This window comes from Coptis chinensis, chromosome 4 (genome assembly GCF_015680905.1).
Source record: "Coptis chinensis isolate HL-2020 chromosome 4, ASM1568090v1, whole genome shotgun sequence".
Taxonomy (NCBI): domain Eukaryota; kingdom Viridiplantae; phylum Streptophyta; class Magnoliopsida; order Ranunculales; family Ranunculaceae; genus Coptis; species Coptis chinensis.
The window spans coordinates 24089658-24103875 of record NC_141459.1 but is presented as its reverse complement, the minus strand read 5'-3'; positions in this window follow the sequence as shown (position 1 = coordinate 24103875).

The window sequence follows — 14218 nt, the reverse complement described above, 5'->3', positions numbered from 1 at the left end:
GAGACAGAGGCCCAAACTAACACCAAAACCCACGGAGTGTTCGCAAAACCGCGTGGTTTATCCAAAGCCGAGAGAGAGATTTGATACAACACAAAACAAACACCAAATTTTCGCCAATTTGGTGTTTACTTTGGTTTTTTTTTGTGTTTTCATCAATATGTGTTTCTCCTAAAGATGAAAAAACACCAAATTATTGAAAATTTAGTGTTTGATGCTAGGATAGTGTCTCTCCTAAAGATGCTCCAAGTAAACAAAGAAGAAAGCTATTGGCAGCACACTCTGAGTTGCAAAGACCTAAATAAACATTGTAAATAACTTAGTTATCACCAGCAACGAGGAGGCCTACTTTTGTCTAATTTATTCCTTCAAAATTTTGTTTACAGTTCCTTTGAGAACTAATTGATTGTATAATCTATCAGAGCAAAACTCATTGGTCATGAATTACCAATAAAGTAATCATAACTCCGATAACATTAATTTTGATTCTAAACATAAAAAAGTAAGAAGTACAAAAAGTTTATCAGACTAGCTACCATAGACAAAACATTTGCCAGACTACACATAACTGCTCAGAATTACCTTGATATTACCAATTAAGTAATCAAGAAGTGCCAACGTTTGCACACACTCTTTGACCGAAATGGTGGTTTCCATAGAAACTCGGATGAAAATCTCTATCACCAAGTCATCGGATTGTGAAACATGACTAATCACGAAGGTAAGGGAATCGTACTAAGCACATCAATACCAAAACGTGATGTATAAATGGATGGCAATGAATGCAAATGGTAGTTGTTACAGCTTACTCAGTTGTTCTTAAAACAAGCAGGCCATGCTGGAAGGTAATACACAGTGTCATTGAAACCACCACCGATTATATGAAAATTCGTCCATACACGGAAACCTCAGCAAAAGAACCTCATTGTTTAATGGATGTAAAAGAAATGGCTTGAATGAGGCTCCTTTTCTTTCTCCCTTACCCCTTAGGTAACTGATATACCAAGCTTTTAGTTTCTATACGATGCTCCGATCCAAAAGCCATTCAAATCCATCAACAAGAACCCATACACACAAATAAGAAGTATTGCTCTCAACAAAATACACTCGCCCAGTGGCCAATACCCCAAAGAGTACATGCCCATTTTCCTATCTCTGAAGAATAGGTCTCAAGTTCCATTTGGTTTCTGCGACTTCTGTAGTAAAGAACCACTTTGAATTCAACTTGTCCGCCGCTGTTATACTCTCTGTTGCGGTGATTTTTTCATAGCAATACAAAAATATATGGTAGCAGGCTTCCTTTTTGCCATGTGGTTCAGGCAGTGCCACATACTGCTTCGTAAAAAGATTGCAGACTAAAAACTTTTGGTTATCAGTATATGTTTTTTGAATTTCAGTGCAAAGTAGAATTCCATTGTGAGTGGTCACGACACTGACAGCCTGACAGGGTGTGGAAGAAAGCTAAGATTGCGATCAATACATATACTTGAATCATCGGTTTTCAAGTGAGGGAGCGATTATGGGCCGAGGGGGGTATGTGTACAAAAGTTCATTTGGTTGGTTTCTGACTGTCTGTCTGTTCTCATTCCTCATCTCTTCTTTTCGTCCCTCTCCCTCTCCGCTCACTCCCCCAGTGCATAACAGTATACTAGTATAGTTAGAACCAAAAAATGTGTTAAGGTCTTAGAAAAAGGCAACAGTGATAGGACTTAGGAGGGAGTAATTTTACTCTCTTAATGAAGCTAGGATCCGTAATCAAGAATAGCCAATGCTTGCACACACACTTTGATCGAAACAGTGCGTGGTTTCGTAGGAACTCGAATAAGAATCTCCATCACCAACTCATCGCACAGCAACTTCATATTCCCTGTCAAAAGAAATTCTAATATAATGTGATCTTTGAAATTTTGAAACTATGATTTGATTGTCACATAAACGAAAATCATGTAGGTATGTTTGTAAGTTTTCATTTGGAATTGGAATTGAAAATATAATTCCAAGAATATGGAAATCAATAGAAACTTATTAGGATTCCTTGATTTTGGGGCGTTGGGGTTTTCATTCTAGCGCACAAAAGGTTGACAAACGAGGTGACTCTTAATTCTAGGAAATATATTCTGAATTTCGTTCCCCCAAAATCCACCAAACACAGCAGCCGTATAGTGGAACTTAATTGTTTCGTGGTGGCTACACACTTCCTCGTACACCAGGGCAAAATTCCATGTTCTGCACTTATAAATTCCACGTCGTTACTCTAATAGTCTCCCAACATGTTCTAGCATCAGCATCAATGAGTACTTAAGTTTGAGCAGTAAATTATTATTTTCGATAAGCAAATGATTGTATTTTGTTATTTATTTCAAATGATGTTTTACGCAACGAGTGATGAGTTTCTGTAAACCTCATGTAAACGTGGTTAATCTGGAACACTGCTAAAGATGGTCTAACTTAAACAGTTCAGCCTGGAACAAAAGCGTTTCGAAATGTCATTTTTTTTTATAAGTGCCCTTTCTCTCTCAATGCGCATGCTTGTCGTCCTAACTCCTAAGATGCTGATGCAGAAGTGCTGTGGCAGTTCATCTGAGAGCAACAGCAATTATTAAACCAACAAAATGTATCGGAAAAATTAGCCTTTTCTTGTCAGTCTTACATGGTTAAACATTCTCAACCACAAACCATTAGGAAACCCAACAAACACCGCTCAATCCTTTTGCTGCTAGCCTCAGGCTAATTTCAATAGTCACCTCTCTTTGTTTTAGCTCGTAAGTTAAGAATTTCATTAATAGTTAAAGGTATAAGGATGGATACAATCTTTATGGACACAATCATCACCTCTGCAATTTCATTCCTGCGTATGTTCATACTTGTGTAGTTGAATGTTTTTCCTCTGTTCCTTGGCTTCACAGATTCATCGGAAACTCTTGAAACTTTTTGATTGACCTTCTGAGCTGGAAAGTTGGTAATTAAACGGAGAATTTTGCTGGTCATTGCCGATGCTCTTCAATCCTGTTTTATTAGCAAATTAAAGGAGAAAACAAAAGAGAAGGAAATTCTGAGGAACGAAGAACAAATTAGTCATTGTTTTTTTGTTTTTTTTTCTAAGTGAGCAAGATTTTGTATTAAAATGAGAAAAAAGTTACATAGAAATATACAAGGAAAAAGAAAAAGTACAATGGAAACTAGTGAGACCTGAAAAATAAGTTCCCACTCTAGTGTGCAAATCTAAGGTAATTCAAACTAGAGACCTCCCACTTGGACAACCACATGGGCTTGCCTTTATGTACAAAGGTCCTATTGTCAGTCATGGTTATTACATGATTTGCCGCCTGATCAGCCGAGAAGTTCGCTTCTTTCCATGTAGATGTGATTTCCAGGTTCAAAAGTTTTATCTTGCACACGTTCCATCTGTTCCGCAAGTACCATGGTAGGTTCCCAGTACCATGATAGATTTCCATCAAAGATAGAATATGATATTAGCAAAATTTGCTTATCTAACTAAAAACATCATTCTGTCATCGTATGCAGGCAGTCAGCCGGGAAAGCACCAGCTATGCTACACCTATGGAATTCCAAGGCAGCTATTGATATATTTTTTGATGTACAAGAGCTTTTTCATTCAAGTTATTCACTGGTAGACACAATCTATTGTAACATAAACGAACCTTGGTTCTTCATGTTAGGTTTGTGGAACCGTCGGGCTTTGCTCCGGTGTCCATATGCCGTGTTCACGAGTTTTTCAGCTTGGCGAAGGGGGCGCGACCTGCGCTCGGATTAGCCTTGGATGAGGCGACCGACCAGCTCATCATCTTTGTGAAAGTTATCGAGTTGCGCAACCCACGCTCATCTTTGGAGAAAGTTATCTTGGAATTGGGCGCGACCCGCGTTCGGATTAGCCTTGGCCGAGGCGCGATCCGCGCTCATGCCTTTCGAAATTTTCACTGATTTCTGATATTTCGGCCCAAAACCTATTTTCTCACATTTTTCTATGTGTACCTATCTAAAGGAAATAGAATAGGATTTTGAGACAACTTTTGAGAGATTTATTTCTTGGGTATTGTGGGAGCTCTATTAAGTTAGAGTTTGAGTGAGGCCTCTTGTTCTTGATTCTTGTTACCTCTTGTAAACTCTCCAATTTTTACTATAAAGGAAATTTGGCTCTTGTATGGATGTAGGTAACATTTACCGAATCACCTTAAATCTTTGTGTCTCTTTGCATTATTTACTTCCATATTTATTATTGCTATGAATTGTGATGATATATTAGTGGTTTTGCTTTGTTGAGTTTGTTGTGATAACTACCAAATTTTTGGGTGGGTGATTTTCTTAGTGTGAGCTCCAAATTAAAATTATTTGGGATATAAAATAACTAAATTGAGGTGTGACTTTATAGTAAAATCTTCCAACACTTCAATATTATCTAAGCGCTAAACTAATCCTAAAGGACTTATATAGGGGTGTGCATGCAAAATCCAACCGCAATCCTATTTCTACCTACAGTGTAAAAATTTCAACTTCTCAAAGGAACTCAATCCAGATAACTTTTAGGATCAACCCGAATCACCTCCGTTTATGAATAAACTATAAGAATGGAAAGAACAGCATGCGAGAGTGCTCAAACCAAAAGAATCCGTAGACAAAACTAACAGTAAGTAAACAAAGAAGGCATCTATACCAATGCACCCTGAGTTGCACATAATATTAAATAATCTTCCCTGAGCAAAACTCATTGGTCATGAATTGCCAGTAAATTAATTATAATTACGAAAACATTCCAAGTCTAAAATACAAAAGTAACAAATACAAAAATTGTTAGACTACACATAACTGCATAGAATTAGCTTAACCAGAACCATAACATATGAGGAAACAATTCAAATAAACAACAGTTAGCAATCAAATAATGTAAAATAAAGAAAAATCTCTGACAAAGAAAAGTACAGCAACCAAAAAAAAAAAAAAAAAGAGCTGTATGTCTCATACGGAATGGGGAAAACCAAATGGTGCATTGTACAAACAGAAAATAATGATGATTAACTTCTGTACACATAAATATAAAAGGTAATTATTACAACTTACTCGGTTATCCTTAAGCTAGGAAGCCATGCTGGAAGGCAATAGGGGAGAAAAGGCAAGAGGAAATGCAGTTTTAAATCACCAATGAATACTATCCTTTCGTGTCCAGATTATATGAAAATAGTTCCTTTCTCCCCCCTCGATCATTCCTCAGAACAAGCTCATTGCGTAATGGATGAAATGCAAGTGTAGTAAAGCAAGTTCGTCCATATGGTATCAAGCATTTATTCCTTATACCATGCTCGAAAGACCATTCAACTCCATCAACAAAAGCCCACACATTCATACTAGTAAAAGTACACTCAACTACATACACACGCCCAGCTGATACTCCCGAGAATAGTTGTCCATTGGGGTTGGAATCTTCACCATAGTTAACAGACAGTTCAGGCAGTTTAGCGAAACGAATACTTTCTTTCTTCAAATCATAAACACATAAATCTCCACTGACTTCGTTCCAAAAGTAGACACATCCTTCACTTAAAGTCAATCCATGTGCACTGAACTCACCAAGTGGGTGAGCAATCATAGTTAGTGTCACAGTCCGATTTTCTAAACAATTAAAAAGAATGAATATTTGAAATATAAATATCTCAAACATCACTCGTTTCAATTGTCTAGAAACCCAGGCTATGACGGGATAGATACAACACATGTCAAAACCTAAAACCCACATCACAACAGGATCAACTTAACAACAAAAATCTCCAAATTTCCCAACTATCACTTTAACTTTATTCCATCCCAATACAAACATAAACAAACTTTAAGAATAACAATTTCCAACATCGTATTCTCATGTCATATGAAAATGTAACCTACGTTATTACATCATTCCAATAAGATCAGACCTAATAAAAGAACTAACGGACTGCTCCAGGCAAGAATCCAAATCACACGCCGTGGTTCCACTGCCTTCCACCTATGTTCCCAAGAACACACCCACGTTACCAAAACAAAGCAAACATGGGTCAGCAAAATAAAATTTGCTGGTATGAGTAGACTAACCACATATAAACATTATCATACTTTAATTATCCAAACAATCACTTTATATTTTCCCATAACTTAATCATTCACGGCTTGAAAGAGAGGTAGTTAAAGTCATTTCAACCGCATAGCTTCTTCCCAAGCAAGACTTCCATCTTATTAACTCATTCTAATAACTTGTTTTAATAACTAAGTCATTTAATTAAAACTTACCGATATCCTTTGTATAAGGGTAGAACGGCGTGTCCCCAAAGACAAAAGGTTATTAAGTCCTACCCTACAAGAAAAAGAAAGTTAGAACTTCTAACATTTGTCGATATCCTATAGGTATTGAAGTAAACCCAAAAACACTTCAAGACAATCAACTTAATTTCTCTTATTAATTAATCAATTACTTTTCTTATACACATATTTCACAACCTATGTACCTTAGGTTATTCCGCCACATTCAAGGAATACCCAACCCTACATTCCGTACACTCAAGGAATACAACTAACCCCAAGGCTTAATACCTTAGTTCCTCTCTAGGGTAGTCCAAACAATCTGGTCATTCATGGCACATTCAATGAATACCCGGGTCATTCATGGCACATTCAATGAATACCCATAGATAACGCTAACGGGCTATTTATGGCACATTCAATAAATGCCCACCTAACCTATGACATCAACAGTCATAAAACTCAATTCCAAAACTTGAGGCGTGGAGAGTTCTAAAAGAGTGCGGTAAATTTATTTACGCATTATTGAACCTTATTTCATATATTATTTCAGAGAACGAAAGAGCATCTTGATTCATGTATTTTTTTGTTTACGCGTTATTAATTATATGGATGTCTTAGTGTCATAGCACCGTATATCATAAGAGATTGAAATATCACATAATAGTTAATACCCGTACACACGTATATATATAGGTCTTAGCCTAAAGTCAAGCACCTATCCCAATAGACTTAATCATAGCCAAGTCAAAGGTCTTTATGACTATGTCTCTAAAAATATAAATCTTGTCACGTGTCTAAAATACGCCATATCAACGTCAAATCTTTATTAGATAAAGACAAACCAATTTATGCAGGCTTCCGCAATATTTTAGCATTTGATTTGTCCATACCATCTACAACATAAAACATAGCACAATTAAACAATCAAAAGTCCACAATCAAAGTCCAAACCAAAGCCCAAAGGTCTAACTATTTAAAGACCCAATTTGGATCTATATTAAGTCTTATGGAGTGACCCAAAACAATATTAGAACCGGGCCTAAAGAAGTCACAACTTAGTTTACGCCAACCAAACAAAATAGAACCGCCCAAGCAAACAAAATGAAGCGGGCCTATAGACTAAACCAAATTGGTCCAAGTTTAATTGGCTGGTCCGGCCAACCAATTAATCTGAACCGGCCCAAAACAGAACCCAAAAGGTTTTGGCCCAAAGCCCAAAGCTTAATTTAAACCGGCCCAAACTAAACACAATCCGGGCCCAACCAAACATTGAAATTTCGACCCAGCCACTAAACACAAAACCGGGCCCAACACAAAACAAAATTTGCTAAGGCCCAAGCCCCAGGCCCAATTCGGCCAACAGTTCACCTTCTTCCCCAAATTCTCTCCTCCACCACCAGCTCGCGCGCCGGCCACCACTAATCCCTTCTCCCTCATATCGGTTTGACTCATATGCACAAACCATACAACTTTAATAAAGACAATAACTCTAATATCAGTGATTCAATACTCTTCTTCAAACTAGATCTAAGGTTTCGACCTCCATTAAAGCTTGTTTCAAGCTCCCCACCGCCCTCACTCAATAGTCCCACTACCACCATTCATCAAACCCCCACTCACCATACCAAATCGCAGTTCAAACACAAAAATAAAAACAAAAAAACCCAAATCCTTCAGTATCACAGTAACGCCATTAACGCCTCCCTTCAAACTTAATTCACTACCCACATGGCCACATCTCACTACACAACCCAATCACAATACAAAAACGAGTTCAACCAGCCACAAACACACAACAACAAAAAAACGAGTTCAACCAACCAAGAACAGGACGATTCCATTGTTTTGGCTCGCGACGCCATTAGCGCCCATAAAGCTTGGACAGTTCAAAAGTGTATTTCCTAGCCTCAACAGAGTTTCGACAGTTCTATATCAAATCTGAATTTCACTAGAGTTATAACAACTCGACAACACGATGCCGAATAAAACAAGATGACTAGCAGTATATATAAAAGCAGAAACCTATACACCGATATACGAAAACTATAATTTTCGGTGAAATAGCAAACATAGCTACTCACCCTTTTAGTGCTCGACTATCAACCGGACTACCGGAAAAAATTTCCTTTCCTTCCTTCAGTAAAACTCCCATTTTTTTTTTCTAAAACCCTCGCTATGTTTTTCCCCAAAAATTCTACGTGAGAAAACTCCCCGAAAAACAAGGACAACACTTATCCATTATTTACGGGACTTTTATCCCTAAGCTGATAGTTATCCTATATTATTTTATCTATTATCTATTATTATTATCTTTATTATTATTATTATTAGGAAAATAAAAGAATAAAAACATGGGGTGTTATAATATACACACCTTAAAAGGATCTCGTCCGAGATTCAAGGTAGAGTGTAGATTAACCAAACAAATAGTACGTCAAACAATTAAAATGAGACATACGTGTATACGCAAGTATACACACCTTAAAAGGAATACAAATATACGATATCATATAGATAGACATACTAATATTCAAATCACATACTTTGAAAGTGTGTTTATATACATATTGAACCCAAGAAATACGTATATACGCTAGCATACACAACTCAAAAGAATAAACGTAATTAATTTCTTCAATTGCCAACACTTAAGTAAACTCATTATTTCACAATTTAGCAAAACCCATATTCTTCAAGTTAAATCATACTAAGAAGGCAATGTAGTTCCTCTCACACCGGGCAGTTAGTTCCACTCTTAGTATTTCCCAACTAATCCAAGACGTTTAAAAAAAATACATATTATAATTTTTTTTTTCTTTATGATCTTCCCTGTCAAAACTATTTGTTTAAAAACTCATATGTTTTCATCCACCATCTTAGTGTTTACACATATATCAACATTTCTCTCAATGTCTCACAAACACCACATGTTCGAGAAAAAAAAATATAAAACGTATAGACTGATTCATATTATCAACGGCCTACACTATGTCCACCATCACATAGGATCAAACACCTACAATGTGAGGCATGCACACTGGCTCACACACCAACGATATGCAAGTATACACTGGTTCACACACCAACGATGCATACTAACTCTCTACCATCACATAGGATCAAACACCAACGATGTGTGGTATGCACACTGGATCACACTCCAACGATGTACATGTACACACTGGATCAAACTCCAACGATGCATACAAAGAGATGTTATGTATATTGGATCACACACCAACGATATACATAACTTGGACAATATCAAATATTTTAAATCCAACCTTTATCAAAAGGGTTTCTTTATTCCTTGGATAATTCCAATTTACTCCAATATGAAATTTTAAAATAACAATTTCTTCTTTAGCCAATACTTACTTAAAATCGAAACCTCTATTAGGAAAACAACACTATAACATGCTGAACAATTTCGATTATAAATTTCATAAGAAACTAACCGTTAAAACAACCAGCATTTTATTTTTTCCTAATCATATCCCAACATTCCACTATAAAAGTACACATAAAACAACAAGCCAAACCAAATACCACAAAGAAACACTCCTACTACCCATTCACCACAATCCGAGGATCACCTAGACCTTCACTATCTAGGCTAACCTAAGCTCCGATACCAAAAATGTTACAGTCCGATTTTCTAAACAATTAAAAAGAATGAATATTTGAAATATAAATATCTCAAACATCACTCATTTCAATTGTCTAGAAACCCAGGCTATGACGGGGTAGATACAACACATGTCAAAACCTAAAACCCAAATCACAACAGAATCAACTTAACAACAAAAATCTCCAAATTCCTCAACTATCACTTTATTAAAAACTTTCTTCCATCCCAATACAAACATAAACAAACTTTAAAAATAACAATTTCCAACATCGTATTCTCATGTCATATGAAAATGTAACCTACGTTATTACATCCTTCTAATAAGATCAGACCTAATAAAAGAACTAACGGACTGCTCCAGGCAAGAATCCAAATCACACGCCGTGGTTCCACTGCCTTCCACCTATGTTCCGAAGAACACACCCACGTTGCCAAAACAAAGCAAACATGGGTCAGCAAAATGGAATTTCTTTGGTATGAGTAGACTAACCACATATAAACATTATCATACTTTAATTATCCAAACAATCACTTTATATTTTCCCATAACTTAATCATTCACAGCTTGGAAGACAGGTAGTTCCGTCATTTCAACCGGCATAGCTTCTTCCCAAGCAAGACTTCCATCTTATTAACTCATTCTAATAACTTGTTTTAATAACTAAGTCATTTAATTAAAACTTACCGATATCCACTGCTATATAAGGGTAGAACCGCATCCCTGCACAAAAGGTTATTAAGTCCTACCCTTCTGCAAAAGAAAGTTAGAACTTTTAACATTTGTCGATATCATATAGGTATTTATAAGTAAACCCAAACACACTCGCACAATCAACTTAATTTCTCTTATTAATTAATCAATTACTTTTCTTATACACATATTTCACAACCTATGTACCTTAGGTCATTCCCGCCACATTCAAGGAATACCCAACCCTACATTCCCGTACACTCAAGGAATACAACTAACCCGCAAGGCGAAAACCTTAGTTCCTCTCTAGGGTAGTCTAAACAATCTGGTCATTCATGGCACATTCAATGAATACCCATAGATAACGCTAACGGGCCATTTATGGCACATTCAATAAATGCCCACCTAACCTATGACATCAACAGTCATAAAACTCAATTCCAAAACTTGAGGCGTGGAGAGTTCTAAAAGAGTGCGGTAAATTTATTTACGCATTATTGAACCTTATTTCATATATTATTTCAGAGAACAAAAGAGTATCTTGATTCATGTATTATTTTGTTTACGCGTTATTAATTATATGGATGTCTTATTGTCATAGCCGTATATCATAAGAGATTGAAATATCACATAATAGTTAATACCCGTACACGTATATATATATAGGTCTTAGCCTAAAGTCAAGCACCTATCCCAATAGACTTAATCATAGCCAAGTCAAAGGTCTTTATGACTGTCTCTAAAAATATAAATCTTGTCACATGTCTAAAATACGCCATATCAACGTCAAATATTTATTAGATAAAGACAAACCAATTTATGCAGGCTTCCGCAATATTTTAGCATTTGATTTGTCCATACCATCTACAACATAAAACGTAGCATAATTAAACAATCAAAAGTCCTCAATCAAAGTCCAAACCAAAGCCCAAAGGTCTAACTATTTAAATACCCAATTTGGATCTATATTAAGTCCTATGGACTGACCCAAAACAATATTAGAAACTGGCCCAAAGAAATCACAACTTAGTCTCGGCCCAACCAAACAAAATAGAACTGGCCCAAGCAAACAAATGAAACGGGCCTATAGACTAAACCAAATTGGTCCAAGTTTAATTGAACTGGTCCGGCCCAACCAATTAATCTGAACCGGCCCAAAATAGAACCCAAAAGGTTTTGGCCCAAAGCCCAAAGCTTAATTTAAACCGGCCCAAACTAAACACAATCCGGGCCCAACACAAAACAAAATTTGCTAAGGCCCAAGGCCCAAGCCCCAGGCCCAATTCGGCCAACAGTTCACCTTCTTCCCCAAATTCTCTCCTCCACCACCAACTCGCGCGCCGGCCACCACTAATCCCTTCTCCCTCATATCGGTTTGACTCATATGCACAAACCATACAACTTTAATAAAGACAATAACTCTAATATCAATGATTCAATACTCTTCTTCAAACTAGATCTAAGGTTTTGACCTCCATTAAAGCTTGTTTCAAGCTCCCCACCGCCCTCACTCAACAGTCCCACTACCACCATTCATCAAACCCCCACTCACCATACCAAATCGCAGTTCAAACACAAAAATAAAAACAAAAAAACCCAAATCCTTCAGTATCACAGTAACGCCATTAACGCCTCCCTTCAAGCTTAATTAATTCACTGCCCACATCTCACTACACAACCCAATCACAATACAAAAACGAGTTCAACCAGCCACAAACACACAACAACAAAAAAACGAGTTCAACCAACCAAGAACAGGACGATTCCATTGTTTTGGCTCGCGACGCCATTAGCACCCATAAAGCTTGGACAGTTCAAAAGGGGATTTCCTAGCCTCAACAGAGTTTCGACAGTTCTATATCAAATCCGAATTTCACTAGAGTTATAACAACTCGACAACACGATGCCGAATAAAACAAGATGACGAGCAGTATATATAAAAGCAGAAACATATACACCGATATACGAAAACTATAATTTTCGGTGAAATAACAAACATAGCTACTCACCTTTTAGCGCTCCGACTATCAAACCGCCTACCGGAAAAATCTTCTTTTCCTTCCTTCATAGAAAACTCCCATTTTTTTTTTTCTAAACCCCACCATTGTTTTTTTTAAAAACTCTACGTGAGAAAACTCCCCGAAAAACAAGGACAACACTTATCTATTACTTACGGGACTTTTATCCTAAGCTGATAGTTATCCTATATTATTTTATCTATTATCTATTATTATTATCTTTATTATTATTATTATTATTAGGAAAATAAAAGAATAAAAACACGGGGTGTTATAGTCAGCCTCCATTCTTCTGTTTCTGAAGAATATGTATCAATATCAATTGAACTGTGATTGTAACTTTTGAAATAAACCACTTTGAATTCAGCTTGCCTGCTGTGAGATTCTGCATTGTTGTTGTTGTTGTTAATGTTATCGTAGCAGTACAAGATAGTATTTTTTGCAAGATAATCAGTATCGTACCCTAGAATGCCTACACACTGCTTAGTAAGAGGATTGCAGACGAAATAACGATATCTAGGATGAACTGTTTCTTGCTGTTCCCCGCAAAGTAAAAGTCCATTATGAGAAGCCAAGACCAAGGTAAACCGTTGGAGAAAATTACCAATACAATCGTTGTAATCAATATCATTAGAAGCAATGAAACTCGCTCCATCATCTTGGCGCCGGTGGTGATAGATATAACCAGTGAAGTGAAGAGGGAGTGAGTCTAATCTTTTTACGAAGCTAGGATTCGTGATCAATAACTTCCAACGTTTGCACACGCACTTTGATCTATATAGTGGTTTTATAGGAACTTTTATTAGAATCTCGAGCAGCAACTCATCCCACAACAACTCCATGTTACCCATCATCGTGCAGTTTCTTGCTCTAGTTCTAAGCCAGTTTCTGCGCTGCGGTTAACTTGAAGAGTTTCTTGCGTAGCAAAGAGTGTTGATATGGGCTGGGCTGGGCTGGGCTGGGTTTACCGGACTGGATCTCAATGCAGCGATCCCAGATGAGAGGTTCTAGTCTTTTAGAGTTGTTGAATTTTGTTTTCATTCCCACTTTCCAATGTGGGACATTAATAAAGAAGTATCAGACACTTTTTCACATGGTTTTCATGGGATTTGTATTGTTTATCGCTTCGGAAAAGATTTGAGGAAACCTACCAAGACAAGCAGAGATCTCGAATCACCATAGTTCTAGTTCTATACTAAGTCCCATCACCAAATTTTTAATAACTTTGCAGGAATATCAAGTGGATCCATGCTATACTCTAGACTAAAACAACACAATCTCACTAAAAGATGACTTTCTTGTTAGCAAATGCTTACCTTAGGTAGCCAAACCTAACTCATTAAGGACAGTCCCTGACATATTTCACCGATAACGTCGAGATCCAAGTGCATATATTAATCTCTAAAGACAAGAAAAAGTTATACTTATCTGGAAGAGTAGCAGATCATAACTGTATCGACCTAATTCATGACCACCGAGACGATAGGTGACGAGCCGAGGCGACATAATAAAAGAAGGAGAATGAGCACAGGATCCAGTCTGCGAACAGAGAAGTACCGCGGAATCCGGAAGGGCATAGGGGTTAGCGGAGTA